This window comes from Lissotriton helveticus, chromosome 3_1 (assembly GCF_964261635.1).
Source record: "Lissotriton helveticus chromosome 3_1, aLisHel1.1, whole genome shotgun sequence".
Classification (NCBI taxonomy): domain Eukaryota; kingdom Metazoa; phylum Chordata; class Amphibia; order Caudata; family Salamandridae; genus Lissotriton; species Lissotriton helveticus.
This window is the reverse complement of record NC_136061.1, coordinates 100,725,650-100,744,866: the sequence shown is the minus strand read 5'-3', so window position 1 is coordinate 100,744,866 and position 19,217 is coordinate 100,725,650.

Sequence of the window (19,217 nt, the reverse complement as noted above, 5' to 3'; positions counted from 1 at the left end):
ACAGAGGGCCCCTGCACGCTGCTGCTAATTAAAAACAGATGGCACCCGGACGCGCGGGGCGGCTGCGCTGCCGGACTCCCTAGGCCAGGGGAGAGAGAAGGTGGGACATGCACCCACCCTTGGCCAATTGCATGCTGTCTTTCTTAGAAAATTGCAAAAACCACAGTTGATAGACAGAATGTAGAACAATGTCTTACATTCACCCCAGTACAAAGATCTGGGCCTAAATCCATCGTTTATTTGCACTCCACACCACCCTAGGTCAGACAATGGCTATATGCAAATCAGCCTTGACCCTGTGCCTCATGAGAACAGTCCAGCCCGAACTACCAAGCCATGTCTTTCCTAGACCGGAATCAAGCATCCAAGGACCGGTTTCTGGCTATCAGCCTTCTTCAACCTGGATTGCTTGACTCCAGTGATGTGGAGAGCCTGGGACTCACTTTCTTAGAAAGACACACACAAAGGCCAATAGAGTGAGATGAAAATAAAAGCACACGCACAAACGTGTGGTCCGCATGCGCGCTGGTTCAGGCGAGACCTAAAAAGGAGAAAGATATCTATTGGAAAGTGTATAAGAAATCAGACGGGATAGGAAAAGACATTAAAGGATGAGTAAAGTTATGAAATGGGAAAGAGAGAGGACTCAATTAAAGAAAATTGTATTAAAAAGGGGGTGAGTAAAGGAAGAAGCAGGAAGTTGAATGAGTTGAAAGACAAATTTGGAATAATAAAAAATATTAGGGAAATGAGAAGTAAGAAGATACATGGTAAGAAATAGGAGGGAAGGAAACAAGTGTGATAAGAACTTGGAAATGAAAGATATGGGGAAAGGTGGAAGTAGTTCATAAACTGGGGGTGGAGAAGCAAGAAGATTATAAAGGCAGTGATGGCAGTGAAAGTGTAATTGACTGATAGTGAAAGATTGAGAGGAATAAAGTTGGAAGTAAGAGATGAGCTGAAAAGAGAGACATATTTAGTGGTCAACTGCAATATTAAATAAATACAACAAAATGAACCTGCAGCTGACTCTACGCTGAGCACATCAATCATAAAAGTCCCTTGTTGAGTAAAGTCCTGTGCTAGCCCACCACGGGACCTAGGATTGCGATTGATGTACCATGACGCCATGACTCTGCGCGTTAGTAGGATTCCTATTCTCTGAGATCTACCTTGATCTCATGTGACTTTTAACATAAGGACCCACAGTACAGACTTCTGTTTTCGTCTTCTACAATTATTTTCTGCTGAACTTTAACTGCTTGATGTTACGACGTTGTGACAAAGGCGGTGGCCCTTTGGAGTTGGAGGTTTTGGCCCATAAAAGTTATACCCGTTTTTTACAAAGACGCCTGTTTACAGTATTGAGAAAGACAGATTGAATTAACAAGGGACTAAAAATAAAAAGGAATCAGAAACAAAGAAATTGGGACTACTATGTCCATGTCCAGTACTCTGGGTCTACTCTAGGAACCTAGTTATTCATCATTTTTTGCCCAGAGGAAGTTCCTTTTACAGGAACGAAACGCGTTGGCTGTTGTTAGAAAAATAAAGAACTTGTTCCAAATAAAAGTGACCAGTGTGTTACTTCATCCCTGGTGCTGCCTCCACTTTTGCATTGTAATATTAAATGTGAAAGAGAGAGTAGGTGTATATATATATCCATCCATACAATATATAAGAGATTGTGAGATGTGCAAGTTGAAGGTAAATACGAGGAGGGAGGTGAGAATGAGCGGTAGAATGGCAGTGAAAGTGGAAAAGATAGAGGTGAGCGTTAGATAGGTAGAGATATACTTTAGCGAATGAGAGCTTGAGAGTGGGAGGAAATCACACAATTGTAAGTAATATAACGAAATATTCAGAAAGAATCCCAGGAAAAATAGAGGAGGGTTAAATTGTTGAAACAAGTAATAATGTATATGGGAATATGTCAGAGGCACGAGAACAGAAAACATAAACTTGAGTGTGTAAAGAAAGCTCCAGGAAACTGATGAAATCGGAGGATAGAAGTTAGAGTTAAGAGGAGAAGAGGGAGAGAGAAGAGAAGAGGATGCAGGAGAAAGTAAAACTGGAAAAGACATAAATAAATGATAATAAATTAGAATGACAGCAGTGCACTTGAGGGAGGGGACTTAAATGTATCTGTTGCAGTGTTAAAAGAATGAGAGTTTTGCTGATATATCCCAAGCAGAAAAAGTAATGAAAGAATGAGAGCTAAAGATGAGACGCAGACTCCGAAAGATGGGACTGAGAAATGTGAGATATTAAAATGACCAGGAATAAGGTCTATTGGTGCATATTGGCGGCCATCACCAATTGGGGCTCGTGGGGGGCAGGGTAAGGGGGAATGTAAAAAAAATGTTTTAAACATACCCTATGGCCCCATCGCTCTGTCTCCCCTACGCATCAGACGTGCCCCTAAACAGAAGGCAGGAAGCACCCTGGCTCCCCTGACCAATCACAACGCTGTAATACAGGATTGCATTTGGTCTGAGCGCCATGGTTCGGTGCTCAGAAGAGAGCTGTGGGCCTGGGCATGTTCTCCACCCAGGCTGTAATGCATGCTTCGTGGAGAACATGCAAAGTGCCCATGACTGTTTGGTCGGCCCGAGAGGGCCGGCCAAGCATTCATGTGCACTTGGGGTGAGCAAACCAGTCCTCCCTTGTCCTGCTCCGAGAGCAGGGCAGCCCCGCCTGCCCTGGGCGCGAAGCAGCAGGAACAAATAAAATGATACTAAAATTGAGTTACTATCATTTTATTTTTTCTTTAGTTCACGGTGGGCATGTGCTCATGATGACTGGGAGCCTTCCGAGCTCCACCCACTGATAAATTCTCCCGCACAGGCTGAGAATTAACTGCGTGTGGGAGGAGCGGCAATGTTCGGATGACTCCCGGCTGTCATTAGCACACGCCGACCGTAACTCATGACGGCAGTGCACAATCATGAGCACTGAAAAGGTTAAACTGCATAACAGAAGTGGGGCAATGCTTCTCCGCTTTACGGAGGAACAGCCACTGAAGTGCATTGCAAATTACATTTTCAATAACACAAAGTGACAATCTTTGCCCATCACCATCTTTACTATGCACGTACCCCTTTGACTGTTCTCTTGGATCCCTCCATATGTCACCAAGCATTTGTGGGGTCCCTATAGCTCCATTTTTTTAAATCAATAATACCAAACACATTTTTTATTTGCCCTCATTTCTCCAACTGCGGATCTTGTAGCTCTCTTTGAAGCTATGTAGAGTACTAAAAGCCCTGCTGAAAGCGAGAGCCAGGTTGCAAGGGTGTGGTTAGGGGCGGATTGGCACTTTAGGCACACGAGCATGGGCCGAAGGGCCGTTGTCTCAGTGCACTCTGTGGGCCATGTTTTTCCCCCTTTATTAGTCCTCAGAGAGCACTGACAGGGAGAGGAAAGCAGCCAGGTGTTGCTCAGGCCTATGAACCATTTTCACCTAGGCCCCCCTGGGGCCAACGCAGCCCTGAAACAGTGTTTGCATTAACACCTCGCCCACAGCCCTTCTCATTCAGGGCATAGTGGGCGAGGAAGAATGGGTCTCACAATGGGGGCCAGGTGATGTGGGGAACTCGCACCATCTTCAACTTAGCCTACCCCTCCCCTCATGGATGGCCCAGAAGCTGTATTTTTGCTTTAGCCCCTCTTCTGCCATGCCATTGCCCTGAGGCAGTGAAGGGCTGGGGAGGGCTGAGTAATTTACAAATAGCTGGAGCCTTGTTGTTTTTCAGGTGCTCCTGAGCTGGAGGGCTGGAGTATAATTTTTTATTAGAAAGGTGCCTCTCTCTGTTTTCAGATGCTCCTGCGCTGGAGGGCTAGGAATAATTTGGTAATAGAAAAAAGCCTGGCTGTTTTTCAGGTGCTCAGCTTGTAGGACATTCTCACCTTGGCCCTGTGCCCTTCCCAAGAACAGTATCCTCCCACTTACATTCCTTGTGTGTTTCATGAAAGGGCATGCCCGTGAATGTGGACAACGCCTGCAAATGTGGGCCACGCCCGGAAATGTGGGCCACGCCCGGAAATGTGGGCCACGCCCGCAAATGTGGGCCACGCCCGCAAATGTGGGCAACTTTTTTCGTCAGTGCCCGGGGTTAATTGTGATCCTAATCCGACCCGACCCTGGGTGTGGTGCTTGAAAACATCAGGTGGTGGGTTGACCGAATTTGGGGGGGGGGCTCCTTGCAGTACATTGCAGGGGAGGGTCTATGGTTGTGTTACGTTTCCTTGCTTGCTATGCCACTGCTGTTGTGTGTGAGCACGCCCCTTCACCTTCAATGTGTGCAGGTCTTTAAGTGCACACGGAAACCGTAATGAATCATTTTCTAGTGCCTCCGCCTGCTTGTGGGCGCTCGATGGGGCCTGTTTGCGTAGATTAAGACAAAGGATTAGTATAATGACAAGCCGCCTCCGCGCACACCCCGCAGGAGGCGGCGGTTGTGTCAAGGGCTGCATCTGGAGGGGTTCATAAGCGCCCACACTCACAAGCCAAACACTTCAGTGTGTACCGCAAACACACCTCAAATCAGCGCAGGCTAATGACGACAGCAGTTTATAAACAGAGGAGAAGCAGCGTGCAGATGGGTTTGTTATGACAGACGCATTTGCACCGACTTCCAAATTAATGAATGTTGACAGGGCGCTGCAATTACTGAGCTGGGACACTTCCCGTGTTGCTGTTTGTTTTCTCAGAGAGAGCTGTGAGATACGCAGCTGCTGTCTTTCTGTTGGAGAATCTTTTGTTCGTGGGTGAGAAAGTGAGGTGTTAATTGAAGGAGGTGTTTTTCTTTTCAGAACATTCAAACATTAGATGGAGTCCGTATTAACCTGGTTTATTCAGGTTCCTGTGCAGCATTTTGGTCTTGCCTTTCATATTTTTTCAAAATTTAGGACAGCATCATTATTTTTAGAAGCATTTAGAAACAATTAGCATTTAGATTTCTAAGATGGCGCTATCTTAGAAAGGTGGCCGTAACCTTCTTTTAAGTTTCTGCTTTCTGGGTTCTCATTGTTTCTTTAGTTAATTTTCCTTTCCACATTTAATTTCATCAAAGGGAAGCCTTTGAGAGAAAATTATAGTTGTTGGACACCAGTTTTATTTTAAGTCCTCCTTCCCACCTTCGTTTTCGGCTGACACGATGCGTCAATGTTTTTAGCCATGCCCCCCAGACTTTATGCTTTTTGACCTTCTGTTTTTGACCCATTTCTCTTTTTTTTTAATGTAAAATACCCATGCTAATATGGCTGGCGGTATCTGATAGACACCGCCACCATATTATTTCTTTTCCGCCCCGGTCGCAAAGCGGCGGACGGTCTTTCCCGCCATACTAATATGGCGGGTGGAAAACTAATGAGGATGTCGGGCGAATTGCCGCTTTTCCGCGCGGTGCCTGCCGCTTTGTATATGCTGAGAGCACCGCCCGCCACAATGCTACAAATGCAGGATGTGCCCGCCACTGTGGCTGGCACATCCTAATGCCCCCCACGGGACCCCCGCCCTTATGGCAGGCGGTCCCAATCCCCGCTAGGATGACGTCCGCCCGTCCTCCTAATGGACCCCTAAATATTTACCTGCTGAAACATAGGGACACAGGTCCTCAATGACCCTTGGTGTTACTATCTCCAAAAATATATTATGGTGAGCCACAAGAACAAAGATAACTTTCTAAAAAGAAACTGTGAAGTAACGTTCGTTCATTTTGAAAGCTTGATATTTATATATATATATAGCGTAATGTGAAATGTGTGATTTTCTTTTACATAATTACGGGACATTTCTGCAAAATTATGGGACACAGCATAAGGATGTAATTTGGGAAATTTTATGTAACAAGAATGACTCAAAATTCTCCATATTAGTCAGCATAATATTAATTTCACACAGGCCTATTTGAACGACTAATGTAGAAAAAATGCAAAAAGTGAGCGATATGGTTCATGTAAGAAAGCAATGGTAGTGCTATTCAGTAAAGAGCAAAGAGATAATCATGTATTATACTCGAGTGTTGAAGGGTTCAGAGCAGACCATAGAGTGAAAAGACACCACACTGGGGTGACAAATCTGTCGAACGTGCGAGTCCGGTATTCATGCAGATGTTAATTGGAAACAGGTCTTTAGCTGTTGTGAACAGTGAGTACTGTGAGTGACACATGAACATGGGTTAAAAAAGGTTGGCCTTCTCATGAGCGGGAGTTGACACGCAGGTATAAAAGCTGCAGTACTGAATGGGAATCCTTTTCACCATGAGCGTCCTCCTGAAAAGTAGAAGGGTTTGGCCAGGCTTCAATCATCCCTTGTCTGTTCTCTCTCATCCCAACCCCCTTACCCCTATATATCAGTACCCCTGCCTGTAGGAGTATTGCAGAAAGTAGTTCTGGTAATCAGCAGGTTGATGGGGCTCACATCGCTCCTATCAAGGCTTCAGAATACTAGTTATCTGTTGAAAGTGTCCTTGACAAACTCTCTCTTATCAAGGCCTACATCATTTGCAAGTGACATCACTTTCAGTCAGTATAAAATAAGTGCCCCTAACATTCACTCAATATATCACAGGTAAACTCAAGATATTTAACAATCCTCCACTGCCAAATCTATTATTAAGAAGCAAATTGCTGGTATCCTGCCACCCACTACATTTCCTCTCTCTTACCCTCCCTAAAGCAGGTGGTGCTTAAAGTAGGTAGTGAATGTTTGTAGATGTTGGCCCATTATTGGACAGGGGAAACCTTTGAAAATAGACCATGTATCACCGGAGTCACATATTCCACAGTCCCGATAGAAGTACTTAAAATCTTGTGATCTTACGGGGAGATACCGCCCGATATCACTCCATGGAAATAAAGGGCAGGGGAATAGCTTCAAATTAGAATCGGGGTGTGAATCTCAAACTTACTAAATAAAAAGAGAGTGCGACGCAGGATGAATGGGTGAGGTGACCAAGGTTTAGGATGGACTGATCCCATGAAGAACAGAGTCAGCACTTATTTGCGCTAGGTGGGACTATGGGTCTGATTTAGAGTTTGGCAGATAGGCTACTGTATCGCAATGTGCACCAAATTCAAGGTCCACCCACCTGCTTTAGAGCAAGGTAGACCGTAGGTTTTACACAGACGGAGTAAAATGTTCTCCATCGCTGTAAACTTTCTCCGATGGTCTGACAGCGTATGGACTGTTGAAGGTAAGCCATCTGACTGTCCACCCTATTTATGGTAGATCGCCAGGTGCAGTTTTTTTAACTTCCAATTACAGCCAGGTATAATCTTGTAGTGCGAATATTAGTAGGTGTAAGTAGGGACCTGCCACTAGTAATAAGGCCACAATCACAATATAAGGTCCAGTCAAGGCCTCAATAAATTACTCCCTTTGTTAACCCTTAGTAGCTGGCAACAAGCAGGCAGGCCTAACTTAGGTGACAGGTGTGTAAAGCATTTAAAAACACCATTACATTAAATAAGTAAGACATATCGCACATGGAAAATCCAACACAAATTTATAAAAATAGGAAATATTATGATCATTAAAATGACACTGATACAACAGGACTGGTGTTATACATTTTAAAAGAATAAAAACTTTCTATTGCTTAAAAACCAACAGCAGCAACTTGGGACATCTGGTCGCACGTGACTAGGCCAAGGCCAGAGTTTGAGGCTGAGATACTCTAAGCGGGAGGACTCATCAAATTTTAACAGGCCTGGGCATAGTTCACCGAGTTTTGCTATGCAAAACTATGCAAAGTTACAAAAAAACTCAGCGAAGTTCCGTGAGTGGCGGAGTGCCGTGTGAACTGCAGTTTGTCCTCGTATTCTGGTACTCGGGTAGAAATTTTACCATAGCGGCAACTCGCGCTCGCAAACTTAACCATTCAAGATCGCGAAATTACCGCTTGCGATCGCGAGCGGGGAAGAAACTCTGTTGCACATCGCGAAGCTGAGTTTTCCGCACGCCAAGAAACTCCTGCAAACTCAGCAAACGGAACGAAGTTCACCGCCAGACCTAAACTGTAACCTTCAATATGGGGCCTCATTTCGATGTCAGTTGGAAAGGCTCCGAACGGCATTCGGATTATCATAACCGGTGAGAAAACCCATGTTTCCGGCCAACTCAGAAACATTTCCGACCGACAGATTATGATAGAAGGTAACTGTGTGGTCTTTCTGACTCAGTTCTCACCGGCATACGGAGACTCCGAGTCAGTCGGAGCCGACTCATACAGGTCTATGGACCTCGTTTCCGACCATCGTATTATGATGTCAGATTTTGACAGCCTTTCGGAATAGGTGTAGTTCCAGGTATGCAGCAGGTGCAGTTATTCAGCGTGCAATCCATTGGGGTGCAGGCCAGGGCTCCAGCAGTAACAGGATTCTAAATTGTTCCCATAGGAGTTATTTCAATATTCTTCATCAATTCTTAATTTGTCACAACAGTGATCTATCATTCAACAGATGCAAGAAAAATACAGTATTTTACTGTTGTTTATTTTGTTTATAGGTTATTTTCTTTATCAAAAACTGCAACATGGCAACATGAATACTACTACAATTGTGAATTTGGCTTCAAGTAGTATTTAACACCTTTTGCTATTTACATGGAAAAACGAAATACCATGCAGAGAGGAATTTTTCATTGCAATACATTCATTGTAACATCACAAAATGATACAGATGTAAACAAAACAGTGTCAGGCGTCGACGTTTCGGTTCCTCGTCGGTTTATAAAATCCATAGGACCATCATCAGGACAAGTTGCACATATATATCAGTAACCTCCAGCCGGAAGTTGTAAGGCCTGATAGGACACAAATGTCCAAATGTAGATTGCTTCAGTCAATCCGTCACGTTATTGAAAAAATATATAAATATATCGGCCAAATTAATCAGTAGCGTGTCAATCACTTAGAAATAGAAGGTGCAGCATTCAACTTCCTCTCGACTCGTCAGTCCCTCAGGGCTCCAGCAGGGCAGTCCTTCTTTTCCTTGTATAGTCAGGCAGGGATTCAAGTTGTTGTGCATCTCTCCCAGATTTATTCAGTGTTCTGGGGCGACAAGCAGGGGGGCGCCCCTGACCGATGGGGTATTTAAAAAAAAAATCACTATATTGTTATAGAGCACGGCTCACCACTGAAGGAGTATATTGGCGTTGCGCTGATCATGACAAGGATAGAACATTCTAAAACAGCCAAGATTTTAGCATTGTCTTAAAATTTGTCAAATCTGGGCAGGTACGAAGAAGAAGTGGGAGTTTGTTCCAGTAATATGGAGCCATATAGGAGAAAGATCTGCCCCTGAATCTTGAAGTGCAGTGTTGGGTCAAAAAAAGTGCTTTGTTTGAGGATCATAATTGCCTAGGCAGCAGATAGTAATTAAAACGTGATGACAGGTAGGCTGGGCCTTATGAAGGGCCTTATTGAACCCCCTTTCTGATGGACAGCCAGTGTAATTTCCTTGGGATAGGGGTGGAGGAGTAAAGGTAAGCATAATTTACAATGACTGCATTCCAACGCATGATGTTACCCTACATTTTTTTATCGTCAAAATCTTTTACAATGCCGGGCTTTACACAGCAAACCATTACTATGCATTCCCCATTACAGCACCCCGGTGGAGTTAGAATAGTAAATTGTGTTGTAATGGAAAATCCGTTATAATGGATTGCATTGTAAAGCCTGCATTGTAAGAAAATTTGCGGAATAATGGCATATGTTGTAAAAGTGTGCGGGGTAACAAAATGTATTCAGGAGGAACGTCCCGGAAGGTTGTAAATCAGCTGTGCAGTTAAATTGGGCACCACTTGCAACTTAGTTAACAGGGTGTTGTTTACTCCTACCAGTAAAGTGTTCCTACAATCCAGGCAACTGGTTATGAGAGCTTGGACAAGGGTTTTTCTAGAGGCATCCAGAAGCCAACGAAAAACTTTTTTTTAGAAACCTCATTGTAGCAAAACAGGTGCCACCTGTGGCATTGACTTGATTTTCATGAAAATCTACTGATCTATTTTCACTCCAAGATTTTTCACCACCTGCTTAGGGGCTGGGGCTAGACCAAGATCCACTGGCCACCAGTCTGCCGACCATAACTCTTTGGCTTTGCCAGATAACATGATTTCCGTCTTCTCACTATTTAGTTGGTAACAGTTCTTATTCATCCAGGCAGCGATTTCTCTCATGCCACTGTCAACTTTGTCCTTCACTGTCTCTGGATCAGGGCCTAGAGAGAACAGGGTGACACTCGGAAGAGAATAGGGAGATACCTAGAAGTATGACTATTTCCTCCAAAGTGTGGCATATTTTTGTCTCAGAAAGCACTAATAATCCAAAATAGAGAAACTTTCTACTGGATGTTAGTATTTGGCTAAACCATCCCACTGTTGTAGCCAAGCTTCCCTAACACTATTGTTCCAGCCACTCTGCTAATCTAATTACTGGGGCTCCTGGTTGGCTGACTGGGGTGGCACAACGTGCGGGAGAGCCTCTGTCCTGTCCCAAATGTCATTCCCCCTTTGAGGACCAGTTCAGATAACCAGCCCTCTTCCTGCGATTTGCTCAGCTGCTTGCAAATCTCATCCCACCAGAAGAATTTCACTGTCTCAGTTCAGGCCACTTCACACCTCATTAAGATAGCTCGGTTCAGCCTGTCAGAGGCAGACCAATCAGAGCAGGGCTGCTGGAAGGATGTATTTTGGCAAGTTCTATACCTTTTTCCTATGTTAGTTATAATACATCTGACAGTGGAAAATTGTTGGGATTATTCTAACACTCATTTTCATACTTTGAAGTGTAGTTTAAGCTCCTTTCTTTCAATAATTACACTTTAATAAGGTATTCCTGTGTTAGTCCATGGAGCTTTTGGACTACATTGGGGAAAAACGAATTTGACAATTTTTCCCTCACCAAGGCATATAAGATCTTTTTATAATGTCCCCGCGTAGAGTTACAAGGAACCCTACCCCTGGGGCACCTAAGGGAGACTTTAGAGGTGACTTGCATGCAAAAATTATGTAGTTTGAAACTTTGGAATTACCTTTAATTCCAAAGATGAATTTGCACATAATTTAAGTTTAAAAGCAGCCTGCAAGTCAGAGCTGGCTTTTAAAATGACAGCAGGCACCACAGAAGGGCACACCTAAGTGCATTAAATCTACTGGGCTTCTAGACCTACACCCCCTACCATATACTAGGGGCTCACAGGCAAGTAACAACACCAATTGTAATTACACCTATATACACCATATACCTTTACCTTTTAAACAGAGCCACCAGTATCAGTAAAAAAATTGGGGTGATCAGGTCAAAAAGATTTTCTTTCTCACAATCCTCACACTTGGTAGATAGCTTCCACTGGATTGGGTTCATCCGTTTTTTATTTTTCGAAAACAAACTCCCAGGTTAGGACCCTAGGAGCTCCTCCCTCCCATCCTGTCAATTGATGGCCCATCCAGTCAAACCTAAGCTCCCATTAGTATGTGACTGTCTAGGAGGAATACACAAAGCTCTACTGCCAATTACACTCAGTTACATGACCCAGAAACAGGCTGCAGGCACCAAATGGCTAAACAGGAAAACGCCAGCTTTCTAAAAGTGGCATTTTCAATATTGTAACTTAAAATATGACTGCATCATAAGTTAGGATTTTTCTATATTATTCCAGAGACACCAAACATTAACTGCATACCTGTTCCCAGTTGAGAATTACACGTATAAGATGTAATAAGGCAACTCCAATGTTATCCTATGGGAGCAGATTGCAGTAATGAAAAAGGAATTTAAGAGTTTTTCACTGCCAGGACATCTAAAACTAAAAAGTACATGCCCTACTTTTTAAATACATTATACCCTTCCCTATGGGCTGTCCATGGCCTACCCTAGAGGTGACATATGTAAGTGTGGGCAGAGTTGGCAGAGTAATACTACCCAGAATTCCGCAGAGTTGAAAAAAACTCTGTGAAAACTCCGCTCCGCTCCACCCTAATGAAAAAATGGAAACCTCACACACCTTTGATAAAGCAACAACCAACTCTACCGTTACATGCTAAAGAGCATATCGTTTTTTCACAAAAGTGAAATTGGAAATAAGCAAGCAGTGAGAGAGGTGATGATTTTGGGGTCCACCCTAACCTAGGGAGAGGACCAAGCAGATGCATTGAACACAAAGAGCACATCGTGCTGAACGATAAGGTGGTGGTCACATCCTCCTAGGACCACCCCAAGCAAATTTATGGTCAAAAATACAATCCCCAGCAAGGGCCCCACTAAGCATTATGTGACGAGATTCTAGAGTGCTCTCACACTGATCGTGGGCATCAAAATGATTCTCTAAACATTAATCACGCAAGTTGTTCAGGATAGTGCAAGAAGGTGACGGTACACGTCCTACCGGGTCACAACTTTTCACCCTTGGACGTCATCCTGCTCAACTTACAACCAGGAATGGCCGCTGGTACTGTGAAGTGGTGGGGTTGTAAAAGGGGGTAACACAAAAAAAGACAAATAAATAAATAAACCTGCATTTACCTGCTCCGACAGCCACCGCCTTCCTCCAGATCTTGGCATCCATGTCAGGAACCTGGTGCACACTGCACAGGCTCCCAATCCCAGGGTTGGGTATAGCTGGGATTGCTCTGGGATTAGTCTCAGCTCCTTAGTTTGGCACTCAGAGATGGACTGGGAGCCTGTGGTGGCTTCTCAATCCAGCTGTACATCATAGCTAGGTGGAGAGAAAATAAGTACACCTGACGGTTTGGTCGGCCCTCTGGGGCTGGCCAAACCATCATGTGCATTCAGCAGTGCCCTACACTCTCCCCTCCTCCTGGGTGCTGTAGCTGCAGCATCACTGTGGCTGTCTCCATGCCTAACTGGGCTGGCAGGATGCAAGGTAAAATGGTAATAAAAACAATTTATTTTCATTTTATTTGTCCTTGCCTCTGCTGGCTATATGTACGGGGGTGACACTCCTCTGCCATAATGGAGCCGCCCCTGCTTACAACATGACCATTACAAAAGTGCATGTGAGTGATCACTGCACAATACCAGCATCGCTGCACAAGTTGAGTCAAAACATAGATTCATGGCATTTTCATTTTGTTGCTAATTTTTTAGGTCTCGCCTGTCGATGCGCATGCGCATCGAGCTTGCGAGACTATTGGGGCTTAAACAGTCTTTAACCAACTTGCAAGGAATCGTGGCGATTCCTTGCAGTGCCCGTGAAATTCAAGCTTAATGCGCATGTGCATTGAGCTTAAAAGCGCGTGCACATGCCCCCAGCCGCCTGCTTGCATGTATTTTCCCTCAGCCGCACTCCTCCCACACCCCGCTCCGCCCCCTCCCCTGCCTGCCGTGTCGCGTTTCTTCAGTTCCCTTAGCCGCACTCCAGGCCCCTGCTGCTTTCACACCCTCATGCCGCTCTCCCCGCTCCGCCCCCTCCCCTGCCCGCCGTGTCGCATTTCTCCTCCCCCCTCCCCACAGCAATGCCCTCCGTCTTGTTTTACCCGTTTCTTCTTTTCTCTATCTGTCCGCGTCCCTTTCTCTCTTTGCCTCGCAGCGTCTTTTTTTTTGCTTCTGATGCCCGTATGTTTCTTTACAGTATCTCAAGCATGCCAAAAGTTCTTTTGATTTAAACATGAAAAACGACCATGTCTAGAACTTAAAGAGCAAGAGATTAGTGCCTTTCATTTTTAAACTCTGATTTCCTCAAACAAACATGAGCCCGCGTCCCTTTCTCTCTTTGCCTCGCAGCGTCTTTTTTTTGCTTCTGATGCCCGTATTTTTGTGCAGGCAACCGAGGGGTTCATTCATGGCTGGCCGGTGGCCGGCCGTACTTTCAGTTTCCTGCTTCTCCAGCTCCTTCCTCTCTGCTGGAAACAGACAAAAGGCGCCAGTGGTGCACAACATAGACGGAGCCATCCGGCTTAATGATTGCTTTGGAATTCCATGTGTTAACAGTAAACAGACCAGAGGCGCCAGGAGAGCACAAGCCACACAGAGTTGCACCCCCACCTCCCCCTCTCGCCTTAGTCAAACGAGGTGTTTGTAACCAAGGCTGCGTCTTCTTTGGTGCGTTTATAATGTACATGGGATGTTTGGGTTCATGCTGGGTAGCGCTGCAGCCATTGACTCTCCCCCAGCCCTACCCTCCTTTGGCTTCTATAACGCACTGTTGTAGTACTGTTAAGGTGGGCTAAAATACAGGCACTTTCTTCTAAACTAAACATATGTTTGTCGTAATCTCTTTGTTTTAAAGTGCAAACAATGTTTTAAAATGCTGCCGCTGTTAGTTACACGAGGTGTTTGTAACCGAGGACGCTTCTCCACATGATCGCCTGCCTCTCGCACACATGTGAGTGCGTTTCAACTATGTTTTATTAGTACCGTGCTGTGTGTTGGCTTTTTCATATGTTGTCATGGGTCTATATTTTTATAATAATGGCAGCGCTTTAGGCAACGCCACCTGCAGATAATTACCCGGACGTCTGCTGAGGCAATCAGCAGCGCTGCTCTCGAAGAATAACATGGGGTTCCATAGCAGTGCCACGCGACCGGTCCGGCGCGCTCTCCTCCCTGCTACCGGGGGCCAAGACAGGCAGGGATATCCTTAAATTGCACAGCCAACGAAACTCCAGGGCAAATGTGGTAAGGGGATAAACAAGGGCACGGCGAAAACATGGCAACAGTCACCGCATGCAAAACTCGATTGCTGTTTAATTTCCTACCCCACCACCATACACGCATACAACCACTCACACATACAACCACTCACACATACAACCACTCACACATACAACCACTCACACATACAACCACTCACACATACAACCACTCACACATATAACCACTCACACATACAACCACTCACACATACAACCACCCACACATACAACCACCCACACATACAACCACCCACACAACCACCCACACAACAACCACTCACACATACAACCACTCAAACAACTACACACACAACCGCACACACAAACACACACATCTGTCGCACACACATCTCACACACGCAACGCCACTCACACATGCAACTCCACTCACACACGCAACGCCACTCACACACACAATGCCACTCACACACGCAACGCCACTCACACACGCAACGCCACTCACACACGCAACGCCACTCACACACGCAACGCCACTCACACACGCCACTCATCCATGCAACGCCACTCATCCACGCAACGCCACTCATCCACGCAACGCCACTCATCCACGCAACGCCACTCATCCACGCAACGCCACTCATCCACGCAACGCCACTCATCCATTTGAAAAACGAAAAATGTCAAACTCTTCTATTGCGAGACCTATTGCATTTTCAATGCTTGTTATTGCTGGTAATTGTTTTCTGATTGCTCCAGGTGATGCTAATGTGCTTTGCAGCAGCTACCAGTAATTTGTCTGGTGCTAAATTGGCACAGTGCTATTTTTTGTTCCAAACACCTGCATAAATTGTTAGTGCTATTTCTGAATGATTTTATTTGTTTAAGTTTTTCAACTCTGAACTTTTATAAAGATATTTGGTGGTACTTAGCAGTTACTAAAATGCGGGAAAGATTGAGCTAAAGGCTAAGATCAGAGCCAATAAATATGACTGATGCACAGTAACACCCTGAGTTTTTCATTTTTTTGGGGGGGGGCTCACCGCCTTCTAATCTTGACCTGGAACACTGGGAAACTGCTATGCAATGCCCAGGAAATATGCTCTGACCACTAAATCATGTTGAGATTGATTTAGAACCTGATTGCCCAATTTAATTTTTCCAACAGCATATTGTGCAGCAGAATGCCAGTGGCATGGAAAGTTAAATGCCACTTGTAGACTGTACAACCAATTGTGCAGTCCACTACAGAGGCAGTGAAAAATAACATCAAGACCCTGTGTAGCATGAATTCTGTTGCACAGACCCATCCAAATCACTCCTTTGACAAGTAGGCAAACCTGATTTATATATTAAATAAGGCACGCATAAGCACACCTTGTTGCCCACAAGATAGGGTGCATAATATTTAATAACGGAGTATGTGTGACAATTAGCATGTTCCTCCAGTGACTTGGTCAAAAATGACATTGTCTCTGGTCAGGCTGTATGTTGAACTTAGGACAAGTAAACCCATAGATTATAAAGTTTATTCTATAACTTTGGGCCTTTATTTGCTACAGACTTTAAAAGACTTGGGGCCAGATGTAGGAGAGCAAATACCGGTCGGTAACGGCCGAATTCGGCCGTTACCGACCGATTTGGTGTTTGACATGTAGGGGCCATCATTTTACAGAATCGGTAAATTTACCGAATCGGTAAATTTACCGATTCTGTAAAATACCGAATCGGTAATTTTACCGATTCGGTAAATCCACATGTAGGTGACACTCCTAAGAATGCCACAGGCCCTTAAGAGTCGGTATTTTACCACCCAATGCTATTGGGTGGTAAAATACCGAATTCAGGTGTGCATGCACATCTGTGCATGCACACCTGTGCTATGTGACACACAGACATGCCCTTAGGAATCAATGGGAAATACCGATTCGGTATTTACTGAATCGGTAAATACCGAATGTTACCGATTCGGTAATTCACATTTAAAAATTACCTACATCTCCCACCTTCAAATTTACCGATTCATAAATACCGAATCGATAAAATTCGGTATTTATGAGTCGGTAAATTGAAGTTACCTACATCTGGCCCTTATTTTTATATTTCATAAACATTCAATCTAATGGTGAAGTCAGATTTATGTTAAATATATTAAAAAATATTACTTTCAAAAAGTTACCTTCACCTTACCTGAAGTAGCTAGAGGCTACTTTGCATCAGCTATCCAGCAACTGCCCAGCTGTACTTGACCTGAATTAGATGTCAAAATGGCTCAGAGAGCAGAGACAATGGCCTGGGTGTGAGGAGGTGTATCTTCTCCTTGCAGACACACAGTTCCATCCGGATCCAGTGTCTGAGCTGGAGTTGTTTGATCTGGTGACGATGGGAGATCAGACTCTTTCTTTGACGGTAGGACAGGATCCCAGGTGCCTTGGAGGCTGATGACTGCAGGACACGCCGGGGTTCAGCTTGCAGGGGTTTCAAAGCAGGAGACAGGTCAGTAGGGCTAAGACAAAAGCAGTTGTTGTCATCTTCTACTCTGCCCTTTGGTCCTTCTTCTTGTCTTGTTTAATCTAAGGAGCAAGGTTCAGTGGTGCCCCTAAATAGTAGATTTAAGGGTGTTACAGGGCGTGCAGGTTGAGACCAATGGGTCTCTTCCCTGGGGTGTCTACACCCCCTCTTATCCCACCATCCAGTGGAAGAGGAGCATATGCCTCGTCCTGATCGGGGGTAGTCCCCTCATCTTCAAGATGGAGGGGACTGAGATGTGTGCTTCACTTCACATCCCCCACCTGTTGGGTGGGGTTGGCAAAGGTTGGCACACTTCCTTTTCCCTACAACTCCCTCGTCCAAGTGGGGATCAGAAAGGGTGGGAGCCAGCTGCTGAAAGCAGCAGAGGCTGGGGTAGCTCACAAAGGCAGCAAATCTTTGATGCTTCCCCTTCATGGACTCTGCCCATACTGGGGGAGGAGGCATGACATCTCTGAGCAGGATGTGCTTTGTTTCCAGAGAATTCATTGTTTGTGACCCAGAGAATGGGGACTGCCTACTCAGGGGTCTAGAAATCTGTCTGCTGGTAGCAGGTGGCTGGTAGCCAGTCAGGAACCATTCCAGGGCTATTAGTATTTTAGGTGGCATCTCTAGTGCATTTTACATTAAGTCCCACACTGTGCTGAGAAGTTTGATACCAAATGTCTATGAATGGCACAGACACTGCAGGAGCATAGTGCTCATGCAGCTATGCCCTCACCTGTGGTATGGTGCACCCTTCCTTTAGGGCTGTAAGGTCAGCTAGAGGGGTGACTTGTCCATGCCACAGCCAGTGTTGGGGGACATGGCATGCCACAGACAGTGTTGGGGACATGGCATACCATGGACATGCCATGTCAACTCTTCAGTTTGGTCTGCACCTAAACATGTAGCCTGTAATGGCAGTGTGTGGGTGTTAAGGTGATGGGTCTCTAAGGTTGGAACAATACATGCTTCAGCCCTCAGAGACTCTCTATGGTCACAAGGCCCTTGGTACCAGGGGTACCTTTTACACGGACTTACATGTGGCCCAGAGTTGTGTCAATTGTGCAGACAAAGGTACAGTTTTGGGAAGAGCACAGGCCCGGGAGCCTGACTGGCAGGGACCCAGGGCACACTCAGTTAAGTTGGCATCCTAAATCTGGCGAAACATTAGGGGGTAACTATGCAAAAAGGGCCATTTTCTACACCCAAGAATGTAATTCCCTTTAAAGGGAACTGCCCTGTCAAAAGCAAATATTAGGTGAGATCTAGAAAGGCCCAGATCTGGTCCTCATATTCAGTCGGGCCCAAACCCAATGAGAGGAAAGCTTCTATCCAGAACCAGTGTTGAGTGAACACAGAGGAGGGGGTCCGATGGCAGTGGCTACAATTTCAAGCGGCAGCTCGCTCAGGGAAATGTTTCATTCTCAAAAAGTGACAAAGTCCTTTTCTGTTTTGGGACTTAGAGGAAATTGCAATGCTTTTCTTCGAAAGGATGACAAAATCCCTTTCTAAAGTGGGAATTAAAAACTTTTTTGAACTTTTTGACTTTCAGATTTGTATCGGAACCAATCCTATTGTTGTATCCAAACAGGCCTCCATTGCAGTTGGCCTCAAATAATGCCCATATCCCGGGCTTTCACTTCCAATAACTGTCGTTGGCACTTTATGCTTTTTGGTACTTTTTCACGTAAATTTACTCATATTTAAATATGGTTGTGGGATTTTACTGTGTTTTGCATGGCTTTTCATACTGTGTATGCACTGTTTAAATACTTGCATACTGCCTTTGGTAGGTGACACAAAGCAGTCAGGCTTAAATCAGAGATTGAGCACTGGTTTATTGTATTCCATTTGTGTGGCATCTAGCAGGTCGTGGCCTTATCCTTTGAAGTGGGGACTCGTCCACCATAAAACATAATGCACTTTTCTACAATGACACTAACCTTGCTCTTTCGATCTGCGCTCAATGCGCTATATGGGACTCACGATTTCTAAATACCATGTATGTGTATTGTATTCAACGCATTGCACAATCCTTTCTGCACGTATTTCAATAGATTGTCATTACTTTGTGCATCACTGC